Raw genomic sequence first — 24,304 nt, 5'->3', positions numbered from 1 at the left:
ATACAGAGGGTCCATGTTCATTCAGAATGTCCATGTTTATACAGTGTCCATGCCGAGTGTTCATGTTAGTACAGACTGAACTCCACAATCTAATACCAGTGTGCAGACGGCATCCTGTTCCTTTTGGATCTCAAAATCACACCATGTATTCATTGATGAAACTCTGTCGTTTCTCACTGTCCCCTCGATGAACAGATAAAAGTCCAAATGATTTAAAGATGCTTGAGAAACGGCCCGTACAGGGATCGAACCCGCGACCTTGGCGTTATTAGCACCACGCTCTAACCAACTGAGCTAACCGGCCCTACAAAAAAACAGCAAAAGTACTTTAGCACACGATAAGAATTGTTACAATCACTGCTATTACTGTAACACAGGTTGGGAATTGTTACGCTCACTGTTATTACTGAAGCACAGTTTGGAAACTGTTACGCTCACTGTTATTACTGTAACACAGGATGAGAATTGTTACACTCACTGTTATTACTGAAGCACAGTTTGGTAACTGTTACGCTCACTGTTATTACTGTAACACTGGATGAGGATTGTTACGCTCACTGTTATTAATGTAACAGAGGATGAGAATTGTTACACTCACTGTTATTACTGTAACACAGGTTTGGAATTGTTACGCTCACTGTTATTACTGTAACACTGGATGAGGATTGTTACACTCACTGTTATTACTTTAACACAGGATGAGAATTATTACACTCACTGTTATTACTGAAGCACAGTTTGGGAACTGTTACGCTCACTGTTATTACTGTAACACAGGTTGGGAATTGTTACACTCACTGTTATTACTGAACCACAGTTTGGGAACTGTTACGCTCACTGTTATTACTGTAACACAGGATGAGGCTCGTTACACTCACTGTTATTACTGTAACACAGGATGAGAATTGGTACACTCACTGTTATTACTGTAACACAGGATGAGAATTGTTACCCTCACTGTTATTACTGTAAAACAGGTTTTGAATTGGTACACTCACTGTTATTACTGTAACACAGGACGAGAATTGTTACACTCACTGTTATTACTGTCACACGGGATGAGAATTGTTACACTCAGTGCTAATACTGTGACACAAGTTTTACCCTCACTCTTATTACTGTCAAACACAATCACAATTGTTATACTCACACTGTTATTACTGTCACACAAACTCACAATTGTTACACTCACACTGTTATCACTGTCACACCCATGTTAATACAGAGGGTCCATGTTCATTCAGAATGTCCATGTTCATTCAGAATTGTTACATTCACTGTTATTACTGTAACACAGGATCAGAATTTTTACACTCACTGTTATTACTGTAACACGGGATGAGAATTGTTACACTCAGTGCTAACACTGTGACACAAGTTTACCCTCACTCTTATTACTGTCAAACACAATCACAATTGATTGTTATTGATTGTTCTCACACTGTTATTACTGTCACACAAACTCACAATTGTTACACTCACACTGTTATCACTGTCACACCCCTGTTAATATAGAGGGTCCATGTTCATTCAGAATGTCCATGTTTATACAGTGTCCATGCCGAGTGTTCATGATAGTACAGACTGAACTCCACAACCTAATACCAGTGTGCAGATGGCATCCTGTTCCTTTTGGATCTCAAAATCACACCATGTATTCATTGATGAAACTCTGTCGTTCCTCACTGTCCCTTCGATGAACAGATAAAAGTCCAAATGATTTAAAGATGCTTCAGAAATGGCCCGTACGGGGATCGAACCCACGACCTTGTCGTTATTAGCACCACGCTCTAACCAACTGAGCTCACTGGCCCTACAAAAAAACAGCAAAAGTACTTTAGCACACGATAAGAATTGTTACAATCACTGCTATTACTGTAACACAGGTTGGGAATTGTTACGCTCACTGTTATTACTGTAAAACAGGATGAGAATTGTTACACTCACTGTTATTACTGCAACACAGGTTGGGAATTGTTACGCCAACTGTTATTACTGAAGCACAGTTTGGAAACTGTTACGCTCACTGTTATTACTGTAACACAGGATGAGAATTGTTACACTCACTGTTATTACTGTAACACAGGTTTGGAATTGTTACGCTCACTGTTATTACTGTAACACAGGATGAGAATTGTTACACTCACTGTTATTACTGCAACACAGGTTGGGAATTGTTACGCCAACTGTTATTACTGAAGCACAGTTTGGAAACTGTTACGCTCACTGTTATTACTGTAACACAGGATGAGAATTGTTACACTCACTGTTATTACTGTAACACAGGTTTGGAATTGTTACGCTCACTGTTATTACTGTAACACAGGATGAGAAGTTTACACTCACTGTTATTACTGTAACACAGGATGAGAAGTTTACACTCACTTTTATTACTGAAGCACAGTTTGGAAACTGTTACGCTCACTGTTATTACTGTAACACAGGATGAGAATTATTACACTCACTGTTATTACTGTAACACAGGATGAGAATTATTACACTCACTGTTATTACTGTAACACAGGATGAGAAGTTTACACTCACTGTTATTACTGTAACACAGGATAATAATTGTTACACTCACTGTTATTACTGTAACACAGGTTGGGAATTGTTACGCTCACTGTTATTACTGTAAAACAGGATGAGAATTGTTACACTCACTGTTATTACTGCAACACAGGTTGGGAATTGTTACGCCAACTGTTATTACTGAAGCACAGTTTGGAAACTGTTACGCTCACTGTTATTACTGTAACACAGGATGAGAATTGTTACACTCACTGTTATTACTGTAACACAGGTTTGGAATTGTTACGCTCACTGTTATTACTGTAACACTGGATGAGGATTGTTACACTCACTGTTATTACTTTAACACAGGATGATAATTATTACACTCACTGTTATTACTGTAACACAGGATGAGAAGTTTACACTCACTGTTATTACTGAAACACAGGATGAGAATTGTTACTCTCACTTTTATTACGGTAACGCAGGATGAGGATTATTACACTCACTGTTATTACTGTAACACAGGATGAGAAGTTTACACTCACTGTTATTACTGTAACACAGGATGAGAATTGTTACACTCAGTGCTAATACTGTGACACAAGTTTTACCCTCACTCTTATTACTGTCAAACACAATCACAATTGTTATACTCACACTGTTATTACTGTCACACAAACTCACAATTGTTACACTCACACTGTTATCACTGTCACACCCATGTTAATACAGAGGGTCCATGTTCATTCAGAATGTCCATGTTTATACAGTGTCCATGCCGAGTGTTCATGTTAGTACAGACTGAACTCCACAATCTAATACCAGTGTGCAGACGGCATCCTGTTCCTTTTGGATCTCAAAATCACACCATGTATTCATTGATGAAACTCTGTCGTTTCTCACTGTCCCCTCGATGAACAGATAAAAGTCCAAATGATTTAAAGATGCTTGAGAAACGGCCCGTACAGGGATCGAACCCGCGACCTTGGCGTTATTAGCACCACGCTCTAACCAACTGAGCTAACCGGCCCTACAAAAAAACAGCAAAAGTACTTTAGCACACGATAAGAATTGTTACAATCACTGCTATTACTGTAACACAGGTTGGGAATTGTTACGCCCACTGTTATTACTGAAGCACAGTTTGGAAACTGTTACGCTCACTGTTATTACTGTAACACAGGATGAGAATTGTTACACTCACTGTTATTACTGAAGCACAGTTTGGTAACTGTTACGCTCACTGTTATTACTGTAACACTGGATGAGGATTGTTACGCTCACTGTTATTAATGTAACAGAGGATGAGAATTGTTACACTCACTGTTATTACTGTAACACAGGTTTGGAATTGTTACGCTCACTGTTATTACTGTAACACTGGATGAGGATTGTTACACTCACTGTTATTACTTTAACACAGGATGAGAATTGTTACACTCACTGTTATTACTGAAGCACAGTTTGGGAACTGTTACGCTCACTGTTATTACTGTAACACAGGTTGGGAATTGTTACACTCACTGTTATTACTGAACCACAGTTTGGGAACTGTTACGCTCACTGTTATTACTGTAACACAGGATGAGGCTCGTTACACTCACTGTTATTACTGTAACACAGGATGAGAATTGGTACACTCACTGTTATTACTGTAACACAGGATGAGAATTGTTACCCTCGCTGTTATTACTGTAAAACAGGTTTTGAATTGGTACACTCACTGTTATTACTGTAACACAGGACGAGAATTGTTACACTCACTGTTATTACTGTCACACGGGATGAGAATTGTTACACTCAGTGCTAATACTGTGACACAAGTTTTACCCTCACTCTTATTACTGTCAAACACAATCACAATTGTTATACTCACACTGTTATTACTGTCACACAAACTCACAATTGTTACACTCACACTGTTATCACTGTCACACCCATGTTAATACAGAGGGTCCATGTTCATTCAGAATGTCCATGTTCATTCAGAATTGTTACATTCACTGTTATTACTGTAACACAGGATCAGAATTTTTACACTCACTGTTATTACTGTAACACGGGATGAGAATTGTTACACTCAGTGCTAACACTGTGACACAAGTTTACCCTCACTCTTATTACTGTCAAACACAATCACAATTGATTGTTATTGATTGTTCTCACACTGTTATTACTGTCACACAAACTCACAATTGTTACACTCACACTGTTATCACTGTCACACCCCTGTTAATATAGAGGGTCCATGTTCATTCAGAATGTCCATGTTTATACAGTGTCCATGCCGAGTGTTCATGATAGTACAGACTGAACTCCACAACCTAATACCAGTGTGCAGATGGCATCCTGTTCCTTTTGGATCTCAAAATCACACCATGTATTCATTGATGAAACTCTGTCGTTCCTCACTGTCCCTTCGATGAACAGATAAAAGTCCAAATGATTTAAAGATGCTTCAGAAATGGCCCGTACGGGGATCGAACCCACGACCTTGTCGTTATTAGCACCACGCTCTAACCAACTGAGCTCACTGGCCCTACAAAATAACAGCAAAAGTACTTTAGCACACGATAAGAATTGTTACAATCACTGCTATTACTGTAACACAGGTTGGGAATTGTTACGCTCACTGTTATTACTGTAAAACAGGATGAGAATTGTTACACTCACTGTTATTACTGCAACACAGGTTGGGAATTGTTACGCCAACTGTTATTACTGAAGCACAGTTTGGAAACTGTTACGCTCACTGTTATTACTGTAACACAGGATGAGAATTGTTACACTCACTGTTATTACTGTAACACAGGTTTGGAATTGTTACGCTCACTGTTATTACTGTAAAACAGGATGAGAATTGTTACACTCACTGTTATTACTGCAACACAGGTTGGGAATTGTTACGCCAACTGTTATTACTGAAGCACAGTTTGGAAACTGTTACGCTCACTGTTATTACTGTAACACAGGATGAGAATTGTTACACTCACTGTTATTACTGTAACACAGGTTTGGAATTGTTACGCTCACTGTTATTACTGTAACACAGGATGAGAAGTTTACACTCACTGTTATTACTGTAACACAGGATGAGAAGTTTACACTCACTTTTATTACTGAAGCACAGTTTGGAAACTGTTACGCTCACTGTTATTACTGTAACACAGGATGAGAATTATTACACTCACTGTTATTACTGTAACACAGGATGAGAATTATTACACTCACTGTTATTACTGTAACACAGGATGAGAAGTTTACACTCACTGTTATTACTGTAACACAGGATGAGAATTGTTACACTCACTGTTATTACTGTAACACAGGTTGGGAATTGTTACGCTCACTGTTATTACTGTAAAACAGGATGAGAATTGTTACACTCACTGTTATTACTGCAACACAGGTTGGGAATTGTTACGCCAACTGTTATTACTGAAGCACAGTTTGGAAACTGTTACGCTCACTGTTATTACTGTAACACAGGATGAGAATTGTTACACTCACTGTTATTACTGTAACACAGGTTTGGAATTGTTACGCTCACTGTTATTACTGTAACACTGGATGAGGATTGTTACACTCACTGTTATTACTTTAACACAGGATGATAATTATTACACTCACTGTTATTACTGTAACACAGGATGAGAAGTTTACACTCACTGTTATTACTGTAACACAGGATGAGAAGTTTACACTCACTTTTATTACTGAAGCACAGTTTGGAAACTGTTACGCTCACTGTTATTACTGTAACACAGGATGAGAATTGTTACGCTTACTGTTATTACTGTAACACTGGATGAGGATTGCGACACTCACTGTTATTACTTTAACACAGGATGAGAATTATTACACTCACTGTTATTACTGGAACACAGGATGAGAAGTTTACACTCACTGTTATTACTGTAACACAGGATAATAATTGTTACACTCACTGTTATTACTGTAACACAGGTTGGGAATTGTTACGCTCACGGTTATGACTGTAACACAGGATGGGAATTGTTACATTCACTGTTATTACTGTAACACAGGATGAGAATTTTTACACTCACTGTTATTACTGTAACACGGGATGAGAATTGTTACACTCAGTGCTAATACCTTGACACAAGTTTTACCGTCACTCTTATTACTGTCAAACACAATCACAATTGTAAGACTCACACTGTTATTACTGTCACACAAACTCACAATTGTTACACTCACACTGTTATCACTGTCACACCCATGTTAATACAGAGGGTCCATGTTCATTTAGAATGTCCATGTTTATACAGTGTCCATGCCGAGTGTTCATGTTAGTACAGACTGAACTCCACAACCTAATAGCAGTGTGCAGACGGCATCATGTTCCTTTTGGATCTCAAAATCACACCATGTATTCATTGATGAAACTCTGTCGTTCCTCACTGTCCCTTCGATGAACAGATAAAAGTCCAAATGATTTAAAGATGCTTCAGAAATGGCCCGTACGGGGATCGAACCCGCGACTTTGGCGTTATTAGCACCACGCTCAAACCAACTGAGCTAACCGGCCCGACAAAAAAACAGCAAAAGTACTTTAGCACACGATAAGAATTGTTGCAATCACTGCTATTACTGTAACACAGGTTGGAATTGTTACGCTCACTGTTATTACTGTAAAACAGGATGAGAATTGTTACACTCACTGTTATTACTGCAACACAGGTTGGAAATTGTTACGCCCACTGTTATTACTGAAGCACAGTTTGGTAACTGTTACGCTCACTGTTATTACTGTAACACAGGATGAGGCTCGTTACACTCACTGTTATTACTGTAAAATAGGATGAGAATTGGTACACTCACTGTTATTACTGTAACACAGGATGAGAATTGTTACCCTCACTGTTATTACTGTAAAACAGGTTTTGAATTGGTACACTCACTGTTATTACTGTAACACAGGACGAGAATTGTTACACTCACTGTTATTACTGTAACACAGGTTTTGAATTGTTACGCTCACTGTTATTACTGTAACACAGGATGAGAATTGTTACACTCACTGTTATTACTGTAACACAGGATGAGTATTGTTACACTAACTGTTATTTCTGTAACACAGTTTGCGAATTGTTACACTCACTGTCATTAATGTGACACAGGATGAGAATTATTACACTCACTGTTATTACTGTAACACAGGATGGGAATTATTACACTCATTGTTATTACTGAAACACAGGATGAGAATTATTACACTCATTGTTATTACTGTGAAACAGGATGAGAAACATTACATTCACTGTTATTACTGAAACACAGGATGAGAATTGTTACACTCACTGTTATTACTGTAACACTGGATGAGGATTGTTACGCTCACTGTTATTAATGTAACAGAGGATGAGAATTGTTACACTCACTGTTATTACTGTAACACAGGTTTGGAATTGTTACGCTCACTGTTATTACTGTAACACTGGATGAGGATTGTTACACTCACTGTTATTACTTTAACACAGGATGAGAATTGTTACACTCACTGTTATTACTGAAGCACAGTTTGGGAACTGTTACGCTCACTGTTATTACTGTAACACAGGTTGGGAATTGTTACACTCACTGTTATTACTGAAGCACAGTTTGGGAACTGTTACGCTCACTGTTATTACTGTAACACAGGATGAGAATTGGTACACTCACTGTTATTACTGTAACACAGGATGAACATGGAACATAGAACAGTACAGCACAGAACAGGCCCTTCGGCCCTCGATGTTGTGCCGAGCAATGATCACCCTACTTAAACCCACGTATCCACCCTATACCCGTATCCCAACAACCCCCCCCCCCCCCTTTAACCTTACTTTTTAGGACACTACGGGCAATTTAGCATGGCCAATCCACCTAACCCGCACATCTTTGGACTGTGGGAGGAAACCGGAGCACCCGGAGGAAACCCACGCACACACGGGGAGGACGTGCAGACTCCGCACAGACAGTGACCCAGCCGGGAATCGAACCTGGGACCCTGGAGCTGTGAAGCATTTATGCTAACCACCATGCTACCGTGCTGCCCTAAGAGATGAGAATTGTTACCCTCACTGTTATTACTGTAAAACAGGTTTTGAATTGGTACACTCACTGTTATTACTGTAACACAGGACGAGAATTGTTACACTCACTGTTATTACTGTCACACGGGATGAGAATTGTTACACTCAGTGCTAATACTGTGACACAAGTTTTACTCTCACTCTTATTACTGTCAAACACAATCACAATTGTTATACTCACACTGTTATTACTGTCACACAAACTCACAATTGTTACACTCACACTGTTATCACTGTCACACCCATGTTAATACAGAGGGTCCATGTTCATTCAGAATGTCCATGTTCATTCAGAATTTTTACATTCACTGTTATTACTGTAACACAGGATGAGAATTTTTACACTCACTGTTATTACTGTAACACGGGATGAGAATTGTTACACTCAGTGCTAACACTGTGACACAAGTTTTACCCTCACTCTTATTACTGTCAAACACAATCACAATTGATTGTTGTCACACTGTTATTACTGTCACACAAACTCACAATTGTTACACTCACACTGTTATCATGTGACACACCCATGTTAATACAGAGGGTCCATGTTCATTCAGAATGTCCATGTTTATACAGTGTCCATGCCGAGTGTTCATGTTGGTGCAGACTGAACTCCACAACCTAATACCAGTGTGCAGACGGCATCCTGTTCCTTTTGGATCTCAAAATCACACCATGTATTCATTGATGAAACTCTGTCGTTCCTCACTGTCCCCTAGATGAACAGATAAAAGTCCAAATGATTTAAAGATGCTTCAGAAATGGCCCGTACGGGGATCGAACCGGCGACTTTGGCGTTATTAGCACCACGCTCTAACCAACTGAGCTAACCGGCCCGACAAAAAAACAGCAAAAGTACTTTAGCACACGATAAGAATTGTTGCAATCACTGCTATGACTGTAACACAGGTTGGAATTGTTACGCTCACTGTTATTACTGTAAAACAGGATGAGAATTGTTACACTCACTGTTATTACTGCAACACAGGTTGGAAATTGTTACGCCCACTGTTATTACTGTAACACAGGATGAGAATTGTTACGCTCACTGTTATTACTGTAACACTGGATGAGGATTGCTACACTCACTGTTATTACTTTAACACAGGATGAGAATTGTTACACTCAGAGTTATTCCTGTCTCAAAGGATGATGTGTTACACTCACTGTTATTACTGTAAAACAGGATAAGAATTGTGACACTCACTCTTATTACTGTAACCGAGGATGAGAATTGTTACACTCAGAGTTATCCCTGTGTCACAGGATGAGGTGTTACACTCACTGTTATTACTGAAACACAGGATGAGCATTGTTACTCTCACTTTTATTACGGTAACGCAGGATGAGGATTATTACACTCACTGTTATTACTGTAACACAGGATGAGAAGTTTACACTCACTGTTATTACTGTAACACAGGATGAGAATTGTTACGCTCACTGTTATTACTGTAACACTGGATGAGGATTGCTACACTCACTGTTATTACTTTAACACAGGATGAGAATTGTTACACTCAGAGTTATTCCTGTCTCAAAGGATGATGTGTTACACTCACTGTTATTACTGTAAAACAGGATAAGAATTGTGACACTCACTCTTATTACTGTAACCGAGGATGAGAATTGTTACACTCAGAGTTATCCCTGTGTCACAGGATGAGGTGTTACACTCACTGTTATTACTGAAACACAGGATGAGAATTGTTACTCTCACTTTTATTACGGTAACGCAGGATGAGGATTATTACACTCACTGTTATTACTGTAACACAGGATGAGAAGTTTACACTCACTGTTATTACTGTAACACAGGATGAGAATTGTTACACTCAGTGCTAATACTGTGACACAAGTTTTACCCTCACTCTTATTACTGTCAAACACAATCACAATTGTTATACTCACACTGTTATTACTGTCACACAAACTCACAATTGTTACACTCACACTGTTATCACTGTCACACCCATGTTAATACAGAGGGTCCATGTTCATTCAGAATGTCCATGTTTATACAGTGTCCATGCCGAGTGTTCATGTTAGTACAGACTGAACTCCACAACCTAATACCAGTGTGCAGACGGCATTCCTGTTCCTTTTGGATCTCAAAATCACACCATGTATTCATTGATGAAACTCTGTCGTTCCTCACTGTCCCCTCGATGAACAGCTAAAAGTCCAAATGATTTAAAGATGCTTCAGAAATGGCCCGTACGGGGATCGAACCCGCGACCTTGGCGTTATTAGCACCACGCTCTAACCAACTGAGCTAACCGGCCCTACAAAAAAACAGCAAAAGTACTTTAGCACACGATAAGAATTGTTACAATCACTGCTATTACTGTAACACAGGTTGGGAATTGTTACGCCCACTGTTATTACTGAAGCACAGTTTGGAAACTGTTACGCTCACTGTTATTACTGTAACACAGGATGAGAATTGTTACACTCACTGTTATTACTGAAGCACAGTTTGGGAACTGTTACGCTCACTGTTATTACTGAAACACAGGATGAGGCTCGTTACACTCACTGTTATTACTGTAAAATAGGATGAGAATTGGTACACTCACTGTTATTACTGTAACACAGGATGAGAATTGTTACCCTCACTGTTATTACTGTAAAACAGGTTTTGAATTGGTACACTCACTCTTATTACTGTAACACAGGATGAGTATTGTTACACTAACTGTTATTTCTGTAACACAGTTTGGGAATTGTTACACTCACTGTCATTAATGTGACACAGGATGAGAATTATTACACTCACTGTTATTACTGTAACACAGGATGGGAATTATTACACTCATTGTTATTACTGAAACACAGGATGAGAATTATTACACTCATTGTTATTACTGTGAAACAGGATGAGAAACATTACATTCACTGTTATTACTGAATCACAGGATGAGAATTGTTACACTCACTGTTATTACTGTAACACTGGATGAGGATTGTTACGCTCACTGTTATTAATGTAACAGAGGATGAGAATTGTTACACTCACTGTTATTACTGTAACACAGGTTTGGAATTGTTACGCTCACTGTTATTACTGTAACACAGGTTGGGAATTGTTACACTCACTGTTATTACTGAAGCACAGTTTGGGAACTGTTACGCTCACTGTTATTACTGTAACACAGGATGAGGCTCGTTACACTCACTGTTATTACTGTAACACAGGATGAGAATTGGTACACTCACTGTTATTACTGTAACACAGGATGAACATAGAACATAGAACAGTACAGCACAGAACAGGCCCTTCGGCCCTCGATGTTGTGCCGAGCAATGATCACCCTACTTAAACCCACGTATCCACCCTATACCCGTAACCCAACAACCCCCCCCCCCTAACCTTACTTTTTAGGACACTACGGGCAATTTAGCATGGCCAATCCACCTAACCCGCACATCTTTGGACTGTGGGAGGAAACCGGAGCACCCGGAGGAAACCCACGCACACACGGGGAGGACGTGCAGACTCCGCACAGACAGTGACCCAGCCGGGAATCGAACCTGGGACCCTGGAGCTGTGAAGCATTTATGCTAACCACCATGCTACCGTGCTGCCCTAAGAGATGAGAATTGTTACCCTCACTGTTATTACTGTAAAACAGGTTTTGAATTGGTACACTCACTGTTATTACTGTAACACAGGACGAGAATTGTTACACTCACTGTTATTACTGTCACACGGGATGAGAATTGTTACACTCAGTGCTAATACTGTGACACAAGTTTTACCCTCACTCTTATTACTGTCAAACACAATCACAATTGTTATACTCACACTGTTATTACTGTCACACAAACTCACAATTGTTACACTCACACTGTTATCACTGTCACACCCATGTTAATACAGAGGGTCCATGTTCATTCAGAATGTCCATGTTCATTCAGAATTTTTACATTCACTGTTATTACTGTAACACAGGATGAGAATTTTTACACTCACTGTTATTACTGTAACACGGGATGAGAATTGTTACACTCAGTGCTAACACTGTGACACAAGTTTTACCCTCACTCTTATTACTGTCAAACACAATCACAATTGATTGTTGTCACACTGTTATTACTGTCACACAAACTCACAATTGTTACACTCACACTGTTATCATGTGACACACCCATGTTAATACAGAGGGTCCATGTTCATTCAGAATGTCCATGTTTATACAGTGTCCATGCCGAGTGTTCATGTTGGTACAGACTGAACTCCACAACCTAATACCAGTGTGCAGACGGCATCCTGTTCCTTTTGGATCTCAAAATCACACCATGTATTCATTGATGAAACTCTGTCGTTCCTCACTGTCCCCTCGATGAACAGATAAAAGTCCAAATGATTTAAAGATGCTTCAGAAATGGCCCGTACGGGGATCGAACCGGCGACTTTGGCGTTATTAGCACCACGCTCTAACCAACTGAGCTAACCGGCCCGACAAAAAAACAGCAAAAGTACTTTAGCACACGATAAGAATTGTTGCAATCACTGCTATTACTGTAACACAGGTTGGAATTGTTACGCTCACTGTTATTACTGTAAAACAGGATGAGAATTGTTACACTCACTGTTATTACTGCAACACAGGTTGGAAATTGTTACGCCCACTGTTATTACTGTAACACAGGATGAGAATTGTTACGCTCACTGTTATTACTGTAACACAGGATGAGGATTGCTACACTCACTGTTATTACTTTAACACAGGATGAGAATTGTTACACTCAGAGTTATTCCTGTCTCAAAGGATGATGTGTTACACTCACTGTTATTACTGTAAAACAGGATAAGAATTGTGACACTCACTCTTATTACTGTAACCGAGGATGAGAATTGTTACACTCAGAGTTATCCCTGTGTCACAGGATGAGGTGTTACACTCACTGTTATTACTGAAACACAGAATGAGAATTGTTACTCTCACTTTTATTACGGTAACGCAGGATGAGGATTATTACACTCACTGTTATTACTGTAACACAGGATGAGAAGTTTACACTCACTGTTATTACTGTAACACGGGATAAGAATTGTTACACTCAGTGCTAATACTGTGACACAAGTTTTACCCTCACTCTTATTACTGTCAAACACAATCACAATTGTTATACTCACACTGTTATTACTGTCACACAAACTCACAATTGTTACACTCACACTGTTATCACTGTCACACCCATGTTAATACAGAGGGTCCATGTTCATTCAGAATGTCCATGTTTATACAGTGTCCATGCCGAGTGTTCATGTTAGTACAGACTGAACTCCACAACCTAATACCAGTGTGCAGACGGCATTCCTGTTCCTTTTGGATCTCAAAATCACACCATGTATTCATTGATGAAACTCTGTCGTTCCTCACTGTCCCCTCGATGAACAGCTAAAAGTCTAAATGATTTAAAGATGCTTCAGAAATGGCCCGTACGGGGATCGAACCCGCGACCTTGGCGTTATTAGCACCACGCTCTAACCAACTGAGCTAACCGGCCCTACAAAAAAACAGCAAAAGTACTTTCGCACACGATAAGAATTGTTACAATCACTGCTATTACTGTAACACAGGTTGGGAATTGTTACGCCCACTGTTATTACTGAAGCACAGTCTGGAAACTGTTACGCTCACTGTTATTACTGTAACACAGGATGAGAATTGTTACACTCACTGTTATTACTGAAGCACAGTTTGGGAACTGTTACGCTCACTGTTATTACTGTAACACAGGATGAGGCTCGTTACACTCACTGTTATTACTGTAAAATAGGATGAGAATTGGTACACTCACTGTTATTACTGTAACACAGGATGAGAATTGTTACCCTCACTGTTATTACTGTAAAACAGGTTTTGAATTGGTACACTCACTCTTATTACTGTAACACAGGATGAGTATTGTTACACTAACTGTTATTTCTGTAACACAGTTTGGGAATTGTTACACTCACTGTCATTAATGTGACACAGGATGAGAATTATTACACTCACTGTTATTACTGTAACACAGGATGGGAATTATTACACTCATTGTTATTACTGAAACACAGGATGAGAATTATTACACTCATTGTTATTACTGTGAAACAGGATGAGAAACATTACACTCACTGTTATTACTGAAACACAGGATGAGAATTGTTACTCTCACTTTTATTACGGTAACGCAGGATGAGGATTATTACAATCACTGTTATTACTGTAACACAGGATGAGAAGTTTACACTCACTGTTATTACTGTAACACAGGATGAGAATTGTTACACTCAGTGCTAATACTGTGACATAAGTTTTACCCTCACTCTTATTACTGTCAAACACAATCACAATTGTTATACTCACACTGTTATTACTGTCACACAAACTCACAATTGTTACACTCACACTGTTATCACTGTCACACCCATGTTAATACAGAGGGTCCATGTTCATTCAGAATGTCCATGTTTATACAGTGTCCATGCCGAGTGTTCATGTTAGTACAGACTGAACTCCACAACCTAATACCAGTGTGCAGACGGCATTCCTGTTCCTTTTGGATCTCAAAATCACACCATGTATTCATTGATGAAACTCTGTCGTTCCTCACTGTCCCCTCGATGAACAGATAAAAGTCCAAATGATTTAAAGATGCTTCAGAAATGGCCCGTACGGGGATCGAACCCGCGACCTTGGCGTTATTAGCACCACGCTCTAACCAACTGAGCTAACCGGCCCTACAAAAAAACAGCAAAAGTACTTTAGCACACGATAAGAATTGTTACAATCACTGCTATTACTGTAACACAGGTTGGGAATTGTTACGCCCACTGTTATTACTGAAGCACAGTTTGGAAACTGTTACGCTCACTGTTATTACTGTAACACAGGATGAGAATTGTTACACTCACTGTTATTACTGAAGCACAGTTTGGGAACTGTTACGCTCACTGTTATTACTGTAACACAGGATGAGGCTCGTTACACTCACTGTTATTACTGTAAAATAGGATGAGAATTGGTACACTCACTGTTATTACTGTAACACAGGATGAGAATTGTTACCCTCACTGTTATTACTGTAAAACAGGTTTTGAATTGGTACACTCACTCTTATTACTGTAACACAGGATGAGTATTGTTACACTAACTGTTATTTCTGTAACACAGTTTGGGAATTGTTACACTCACTGTCATTAATGTGACACAGGATGATAATTATTACACTCACTGTTATTACTGTAACACAGGATGGGAATTATTACACTCATTGTTATTACTGAAACACAGGATGAGAATTATTACACTCATTGTTATTACTGTGAAACAGGATGAGAAACATTACATTCACTGTTATTACTGAAACAAAGGATGAGAATTGTTACACTCACTGTTATTACTGTAACACTGGATGAGGATCGTTACGCTCACTGTTATTAATGTAACAGAGGATGAGAATTGTTATACTCACTGTTATTACTGTAACACAGGTTTGGAATTGTTACGCTCACTGTTATTACTGTAACACTGGATGAGGATTGTTACACTCACTGTTATTACTTTAACACAGGATGAGAATTGTTACACTCACTGTTATTACTGAAGCACAGTTTGGGAACTGTTACGCTCACTGTTATTACTGTAACACTGGATGAGAATTGTTACACTCAGAGTTATTCCAGTGTCACAGGATGAGAAGTGTTACACTCACTGATATTACTGTAACAGAGGATCTGGATCGTCACACTCACTGTTATTACTGTAACAGAGGATGAGAAGTTTAAACTCACTGTTATTACTGTAATACAGGATGAGAATCATTACACTCACTGTTATTACTGTAACACAGGATGAGAAGTATTACACACACTTTTATTACTGTAACACAGGTTTGGAATTGTTACGCTCACTGTTATTACTGTAAGACAGGATGAGAATTGTTACACTCAATGTTATCACTGTAACAGAGGATGAGAAGTTTACACTCACTGTTATTACTGTAACACAGGATGAGAATTGTTACACACACTTTTATTACTGTAACACAGGATTTGAATTGTTATGCTCACTGTTATTACTGTAACACAGGATGAGAATTATTGCACTCATTGTAATTACTGTAACACACGATGAGAAGCTTATACTCACTGTTATTACAGTAACACAGGATGAGAATTGTTACACTCACTGTTATTACTGTAACACAGGATGTGAATTGTTACACTAGCTGTTATTACTGTAACACAGGATGAGAACTGTTACACTCAGAGTTATTCCTGTGTCACAGGATGAGAATTGTTACACTCACTGTTATCACTGTAACAGAGGATGAGAAGTTTACACTCACTGATATTACTGTAACACAGGATGAGAATTGTTACACACACTTTTATTACTGTAACACAGGATTGGAATTGTTACGCTCACTGTTATTACTGTAACACAGGATGAGAATTGTTACACTCACTGTTTTAACTGTAACACAGGATGAGAATTATTACACTCACTGTTATCACTGTAACACAGGATGAGAAGTTTACACTCACTGTTATTACTGTAACACAGGATGAGGATCGTCACACTCACTGTTATTACTGTAACACAGGATGAGAAGTTTACACTCACTGTTATTACTGTAACACAGGATGAGAATTTTTACACTCACTGTTATTACTGTAACACAGGATGAGAATTGTTACACTCACTGTTATTACTGTAACACAGGATGAGAATTGTTACACTCACTGTTATTACTGTAACACTGGATGAGAATTGTTACACTCAGAGTTATTCCAGTGTCACAGGATGAGTAGTGTTACACTCACTGATATTACTGTAACAGAGGATCTGGATCGTCACACTCACTGTTATTCCTGTAACAGAGGATGAGAAGTTTACACTCACTGTTATTACTGTAACACAGGATGAGAATCATTACACTCACTGTTATTACTGTAACACAGGATGAGAAGTATTACACACACTATTATTACTGTAACACAGGTTTGGAATTGTTACGCTCACTGTTATTACTGTAAGACAGGATGAGAATTGTTACACTCACTGTTATCACTGTAACAGAGGATGAGAAGTTTACACTCACTGTTATTACTGTAACACAGGATGAGAATTGTTACACACACTTTTATTACTGTAACACAGGATTTGAATTGTTACGCTCACTGTTATTACTGTAACACAGGATGAGAATTGTTACACTCACTGTTATTACTGTAACACAGCATGAGAATTATTGCACTCATTGTAATTACTGTAACACAGGATGAGAAGCTTATACTCACTGTTATTACAGTAACACAGGATGAGAATTGTTACACTCACTGTTATTACTGTAACACAGGATGTGAATTGTTACACTAGCTGTTATTACTGTAACACAGGATTAGAATTGTTACACTCAGAGTTATTCCTGTGTCACAGGATGAGAATTGTTACACTCACTGTTATCACTCTAACAGAGGATGAGAAGTTTACACTCACTGATATTACTGTAACACAGGATGAGAATTGTTACACACACTTTTATTATTGTAACACAGGATTGGAATTGTTACGCTCACTGTTATTACTGTAACACAGGATGAGAATTGTTACACTCACTGTTTTAACTGTAACACAGGATGAGAATTATTACACTCACTGTTATCACTGTAACACAGGATGAGAAGTTTACACTCACTGTTATTACTGTAACACAGGCTGAGGATCGTCACACTCACTGTTATTACTGTAACACAGGATGAGAAGTTTACACTCACTGTTATTACTGTAACACAGGATGAGAATTTTTACACTCACAGTAATTACTGTAACACTGGATGAGAAGTTTACACTCACTGTTATTACTGTAACACAGGATGAGAATTGTTACACTCACTGTTATTACTGTAACACAGGATGAGAATTGTTACACTAGCTGTTATTACTGTAACACTGGATGAGAATTGTTACACTCAGAGTTATTCCTGTGTCACAGGATGAGAAGTCTTACACTCACTGTTATTACTGTAACACAGGATGAGGATCGTCACACTCACTGTTATTACTGTAACAGAGGATGAGAAGTTTACACTCACTGTTATTACTGTAACAGAGGATGAGAATTGTTACACACACTTTTATGACTGTAAAACAGGTTTGGAATTGTTACGCTCACTGTTATTACTGTAACACAGGATGAGAATTGTTACACTCACTGTTATTACTGTAACACTGGATGAGAATTGTTACACTCAGAGTTATTCCAGTGTCACAGGATGAGTAGTGCTACACTCACTGATATTACTGTAACAGAGGATCTGCATCGTCACACTCACTGTTATTACTGTAACAGAGGATGAGAAGTTTACACTCACTGTTATTACTGTAATACAGGATGAGAATCATTACACTCACTGTTATTACTGTAACACAGGATGAGAATTGTTACACACACTTTTATGACTGTAAAACAGGTTTGGAATTGTTACGCTCACTGTTATTACTGTAACACAGCATGAGAATTATTACACTCATTGTAATTACTGTAACACAGCATGAGAAGTTTATACTCACTGTTATTACAGTAACACAGGAGGAGAATTGTTAAACTAGCTGTTATTACTGTAACACAGGATGAGAATTGTTACACTCAGAGTTATTCCTGTGTCACAGGATGAGAATTGTTACACTCACTGTTATCACTGTAACAGAGGATGAGAAGTTTACACTCACTGTTATTACTGTAACACAGGATGAGGATCGTCACACTCACTGTTATTACTGTAACACAGGATGAGAAGTTTACACTCACTGTTATTACTGTAACACAGGATAAGAATTTTTACACTCACTGTTATTACTGTAACACAGGATGAGAATTGTTACACTCACTGTTATTACTGTAACACAGGATGAGAATTGTTACACTCACTGGTATTACTGTAACACTGGATGAGAATTGTTACACTCAGAGTTATTCCAGTGTCACAGGATGAGTAGTGTTGCACTCACTGATATTACTGTAACAGAGGATCTGGATCGTCACACTCACTGTTATTACTGTAACAGAGGATGAGCAGTTTACACTCACTGTTATTACTGTAATACAGGATGAGAATCATTATACTCACTGTTATTACTGTAACACAGGATGAGAAGTATTACACACACTTTTATTACTGTAACACAGGTTTGGAATTGTTACGCTCACTGTTATTACTGTAAGACAGGATGAGAATTGTTACACTCACTGTTATCACTGTAACAGAGGATGAGAAGTTTACACTCACTGTTATTACTGTAACACAGGATGAGAATTGTTACACACACTTTTATTACTGTAACACAGGATTTGAATTGTTACGCTCACTGTTATTACTGTAACACAGGATGAGAATTGTTACACTCACTGTTATTACTGTAACACAGCATGAGAATTATTGCACTCATTGTAATTACTGTAACACAGGATGAGAAGCTTATACTCACTGTTATTACAGTAACACAGGATGAGAATTGTTACACTCACTGTTATTACTGTAACACAGGATGTGAATTGTTACACTAGCTGTTATTACTGTAACACAGGATGAGAATTGTTACACTCAGAGTTATTCCTGTGTCACAGGATGAGAATTGTTACACTCTCTGTTATCACTGTAACAGAGGATGAGAAGTTTACACTCACTGTTATTACTGTAACACAGGATGAGGATCGTCACACTCACTGTTATTACTGTAACACAGGATGAGAAGTTTACCCTCACTGTTATTACTGTAACACAGGATGAGAATTTTTACACTCACTGTTATTACTGTAACACAGGATGAGAATTGTTACACTCACTGTTATTACTGTAAAACAGGATGAGAATTGTTCCACTCACTGTTATTACTGTAACACTGGATGAGAATTGTTACACTCAGAGTTATTCCAGTGTCACAGGATGAGTAGTGTTACACTCACTGATATTACTGTAACAGAGGATCTGGATCGTCACACTCACTGTTATTACTGTAACAGAGGATGAGAAGTTTACACTCACTGTTATTACTGTAATACAGGATGAGAATCATTACACTCACTGTTATTACTGTAACACAGGATGAGAAGTATTACACACACTTTTATTACTGTAACACAGGTTTGGAATTGTTACGCTCACTGTTATTACTGTAAGACAGGATGAGAATTGTTACACTCACTGTTATCACTGTAACAGAGGTTGAGAAGTTTACACTCACTGTTATTACTGTAACACAGGATTAGAATTGTTACCCTCACTGTTTTAACTAACACCGGATGAGAATTGTTACACTAGCTGTTATTACTGTAACACAGGATGAGAATTGTTACACTCAGAGTTATTCCTGTGTCACAGAATGAGAAATCTTACACTCACTTTTATTTCTGTAACACAGGATGAGGATCGTCACACTCACAGTCATAACTGTAACAGAGGATGAGAAGTTTACACTCACGGTTATTACTGTAACAGAGGATGAGAATTGTTACACACACTTTTATTACTGTAAAACAGGTTTGGAATTGTTACGCTTACTGTTTTTGCTGTAATACAGGATGAGAATTGTTACACTCATTGTTATTACTGTAACACAGCATGAGAATTATTACACTCATTGTAATTACTGTAACACAGGATGAGAAGTTTATACTCACTGTTATTACAGTAACACAGCATGAGCATTGTTACACTCACTGTTATTATTGTAACACAGGATGAGAATTGTTACCCTCAGAGTTAGTCCTGTGTCACAGGATGAGAAGTCTTACACTCACTGTTATTACTGTAACACAGGATGAGAATTGGTACACTCACTGTTATTACTGTAACAGAGGATGAGAAGTTTACCCTCACTGTTATTACTGTAACAGAGGATGAGAATTGTTACACACACTTTCATTTCTGTATAACAGTTTTGGAATTGTTACGCTCACTGTTTTTACTGTAACACAGGATGAGAATTGTTACACTCACTGTTATTACTGTAACACAGCATGAGAATTATTACACACATTGTAATTACTGTAACACAGGACGAGAAGTTTATACTCACTGTTATTACAGTAACACAGGATGAGAATTGTTACACTCACTGTTATTACTGTAACACAAGATGAGAATTGTTACACTCACTGTTATTACTGTAACACGGGATGAGAATTGTTACACTCAGAGTAATTCCTGTGTCACAGGATGAGAAGTGTTACACTCACTGTTATGACTGTAACACAGGATGAGGATCGTCACACTCACTGTTATTACTGTAACAGAGGATGAGAAGTTTACACTCACTGTTATTACTGTAACAGATGATGAGAATTGTTACACTCAGAGTTTTTCCTGTGTCACAGGGTGAGAAGTGTTACACTCACTGTTATTACTGTAACACAGGATGAGAATCGTCACATTCACTGTTATAACTGTAACAGAGGATGAGAATTGTTACACCCTGTTATTACTGTAACACAGCATGAGAATTGTTACACTCAGAGTTATTCCTGTGTCACAGGATGAGTAGTGTTACACTCACTTTTATTACAGTAACACAGGATGAGGATCGTCACACTCGCTGTTATTTCTGTAACAGAGGATGAGAATTTTACACTCACTGTGATTACTGTAACACAGGATGAGAATTGTTACACTCAGAGTTATTCCTGTGTCACAGGATGAGAAGTGATACACTCACTGTTATTACTTTAACACAGGATGTGGATCGTCAAACTCACTGTTATTACTGTAACAGAGGATGAGAAGTTTACACTCACTGTTATTACTGTAACAGAGGATGAGAATTGTTACACACACTTTTATTACTGTAACATAGGATGAGAATTGTTACACTCACTGTTGTTACTGAAACACAGGATGAGAATTGTTACACTGGCTGTGATTACTGTAACACAGGATGAGAATTGTTACACTCAGAGTTAGTCCTGTATCACAGGATGAGGATCGTCACACTCCCTGTTATTACTGTTACAGAGGATGAGAAGTTTACACTCACTGTTATTACTGTAACAAAGGATGAGAATCATTACACTCACTGTTATTACTGTAACACAGGATGAGAAGTGTTACACACACTTTTATTACTGTAACACAGGATTTGAATTGTTACGCTCACTGTTATTACTGTAACACAGGATGAGAATTGTTACACTCACTGTTATTACTGTAACACAGCATGAGAATTATTACACTCATTGTAATTACTGTAACACAGGATGAGATGTTTATACTCACTGGTATTACAGTAACACAGGATGAGAATTGTTACACTCACTGTTATTACTGTAACACAGGATGTGAATTGTTACACTCACTGTTATTACTGTAACACAAGATGAGAATTGTTACACTCACTGTTATTACTGTAACACGGGATGAGAATTGTTACACTCAGAGTAATTCCTGTGTCACAGGATGAGAAGTGTTACACTCACTGTTATTACTGTAACACAGGATGAGGATCGTCACACTCACTGTTATTACTGTAACAGAGGATGAGAAGTTTACACTCACTGTTATTACTGTAACAGAGGATGAGAATTGTTGCACTCAGAGTTTTTCCTGTGTCACAGGGTGAGAAGTGTTACACTCACTGTTATTACTGTAACACAGGATGAGAATCGTCACACTCACTGTTATAACTGTAACAGAGGATGAGTATTGTTACACTCACTGTTATTACTGTAACACAGCATGAGAATTGTTACACTCAGAGTTATTCATGTGTCACTGGATGAGTAGTGTTACACTCACTTTTATTACAGTAACACAGGATGAGGATCGTCACACTCACTGTTATTTCTGTAACAGAGGATGAGAATTTTACACTCACTGTGATTACTGTAACACAGGATGAGAATTGTTACACTCAGAGTTATTCCTGTGTCACATGATGAGAAGTGTTACATTCACTGTTATTACTTTAACACAGGATGTGGATCGTCAAACTCACTGTTATTACTGTAACAGAGGATGAGAAGTTTACACTCACTGTTATTACTGTAACACAGGATGAGAATCATTACACTCACTGTTATTACTGTAACACAGGATGAGAAGTGTTACACACACTTTTATTACTGTAACACAGGTTTGGAATTGTTACGCTCACTGTTATTACTGTAAGACAGGATGAGAATTGTTACACTCACTGTTATCACTGTAAAAGAGGATGAGAAGTTTACACTCACTGTTATTACTGTAACACAGGATGAGAATTGTTACACACACTTTTATTACTGTAACACAGGATTTGAATTTTTACGCTCACTGTTATTACTGTAACACAGGATGAGAATTGTTACACTCACTGTTATTACTGTAACACAGCATGAGAATTATTACACTCATTGTAATTACTGTAACACAGGATGAGAAGTTTATACTCACTGTTATTACAGTAACACAGGATGAGAATTGTTACACTCACTGTTATTACTGTAACACAGGATGTGAATTGTTACACTAGCTGTTATTACTGTAACACAGAATGAGAATTGTTACACTCAGAGTTATTCCTGTGTCACAGTATGAGAATTGATACACTCACTGTTATCACTGTAACAGAGGATGAGAAGTTTACACTCACTGTTATTACTGTAACACAGGATGAGAATTGTTACACACACTTTTATTACTGTAACACAGGATT

General features: G+C 38.2%; 10 non-coding genes across 10 annotated transcripts; all 10 read right to left on the bottom strand.

Moving 5' to 3' along the window:
- Window positions 1-230: 230 nt before the first annotated feature.
- On the bottom strand, window positions 231-304 carry trnai-aau. The gene has a single exon. It is a non-coding gene; the product is annotated as a tRNA-Ile (tRNA).
- A 1,435-nt stretch (window positions 305-1,739) lies between these two features.
- Window positions 1,740-1,813, bottom strand: trnai-aau. Its single transcript has one exon. It is a non-coding gene; the product is annotated as a tRNA-Ile (tRNA).
- Window positions 1,814-3,473: 1,660 nt separating this feature from the next.
- Window positions 3,474-3,547, bottom strand: trnai-aau. The gene has a single exon. It is a non-coding gene; the product is annotated as a tRNA-Ile (tRNA).
- Window positions 3,548-4,982: 1,435 nt separating this feature from the next.
- trnai-aau lies at window positions 4,983-5,056 on the bottom strand. Its single transcript has one exon. It is a non-coding gene; the product is annotated as a tRNA-Ile (tRNA).
- Window positions 5,057-6,995: 1,939 nt separating this feature from the next.
- trnai-aau lies at window positions 6,996-7,069 on the bottom strand. The gene has a single exon. It is a non-coding gene; the product is annotated as a tRNA-Ile (tRNA).
- Window positions 7,070-9,377: 2,308 nt separating this feature from the next.
- Window positions 9,378-9,451, bottom strand: trnai-aau. The gene has a single exon. It is a non-coding gene; the product is annotated as a tRNA-Ile (tRNA).
- Window positions 9,452-10,826: 1,375 nt separating this feature from the next.
- Window positions 10,827-10,900, bottom strand: trnai-aau. Its single transcript has one exon. It is a non-coding gene; the product is annotated as a tRNA-Ile (tRNA).
- A 2,104-nt stretch (window positions 10,901-13,004) lies between these two features.
- trnai-aau lies at window positions 13,005-13,078 on the bottom strand. The gene has a single exon. It is a non-coding gene; the product is annotated as a tRNA-Ile (tRNA).
- A 980-nt stretch (window positions 13,079-14,058) lies between these two features.
- On the bottom strand, window positions 14,059-14,132 carry trnai-aau. Its single transcript has one exon. It is a non-coding gene; the product is annotated as a tRNA-Ile (tRNA).
- A 1,145-nt stretch (window positions 14,133-15,277) lies between these two features.
- Window positions 15,278-15,351, bottom strand: trnai-aau. Its single transcript has one exon. It is a non-coding gene; the product is annotated as a tRNA-Ile (tRNA).
- Between the last annotated feature and the right edge of the window lie 8,953 nt (window positions 15,352-24,304).

This window comes from Scyliorhinus canicula, chromosome 30 (assembly GCF_902713615.1).
Source record: "Scyliorhinus canicula chromosome 30, sScyCan1.1, whole genome shotgun sequence".
Lineage (NCBI taxonomy): Eukaryota > Metazoa > Chordata > Chondrichthyes > Carcharhiniformes > Scyliorhinidae > Scyliorhinus > Scyliorhinus canicula.
The sequence above is the reverse complement of the archived record's forward strand: the minus strand, read 5'-3'. Positions and strand labels throughout refer to the sequence as shown.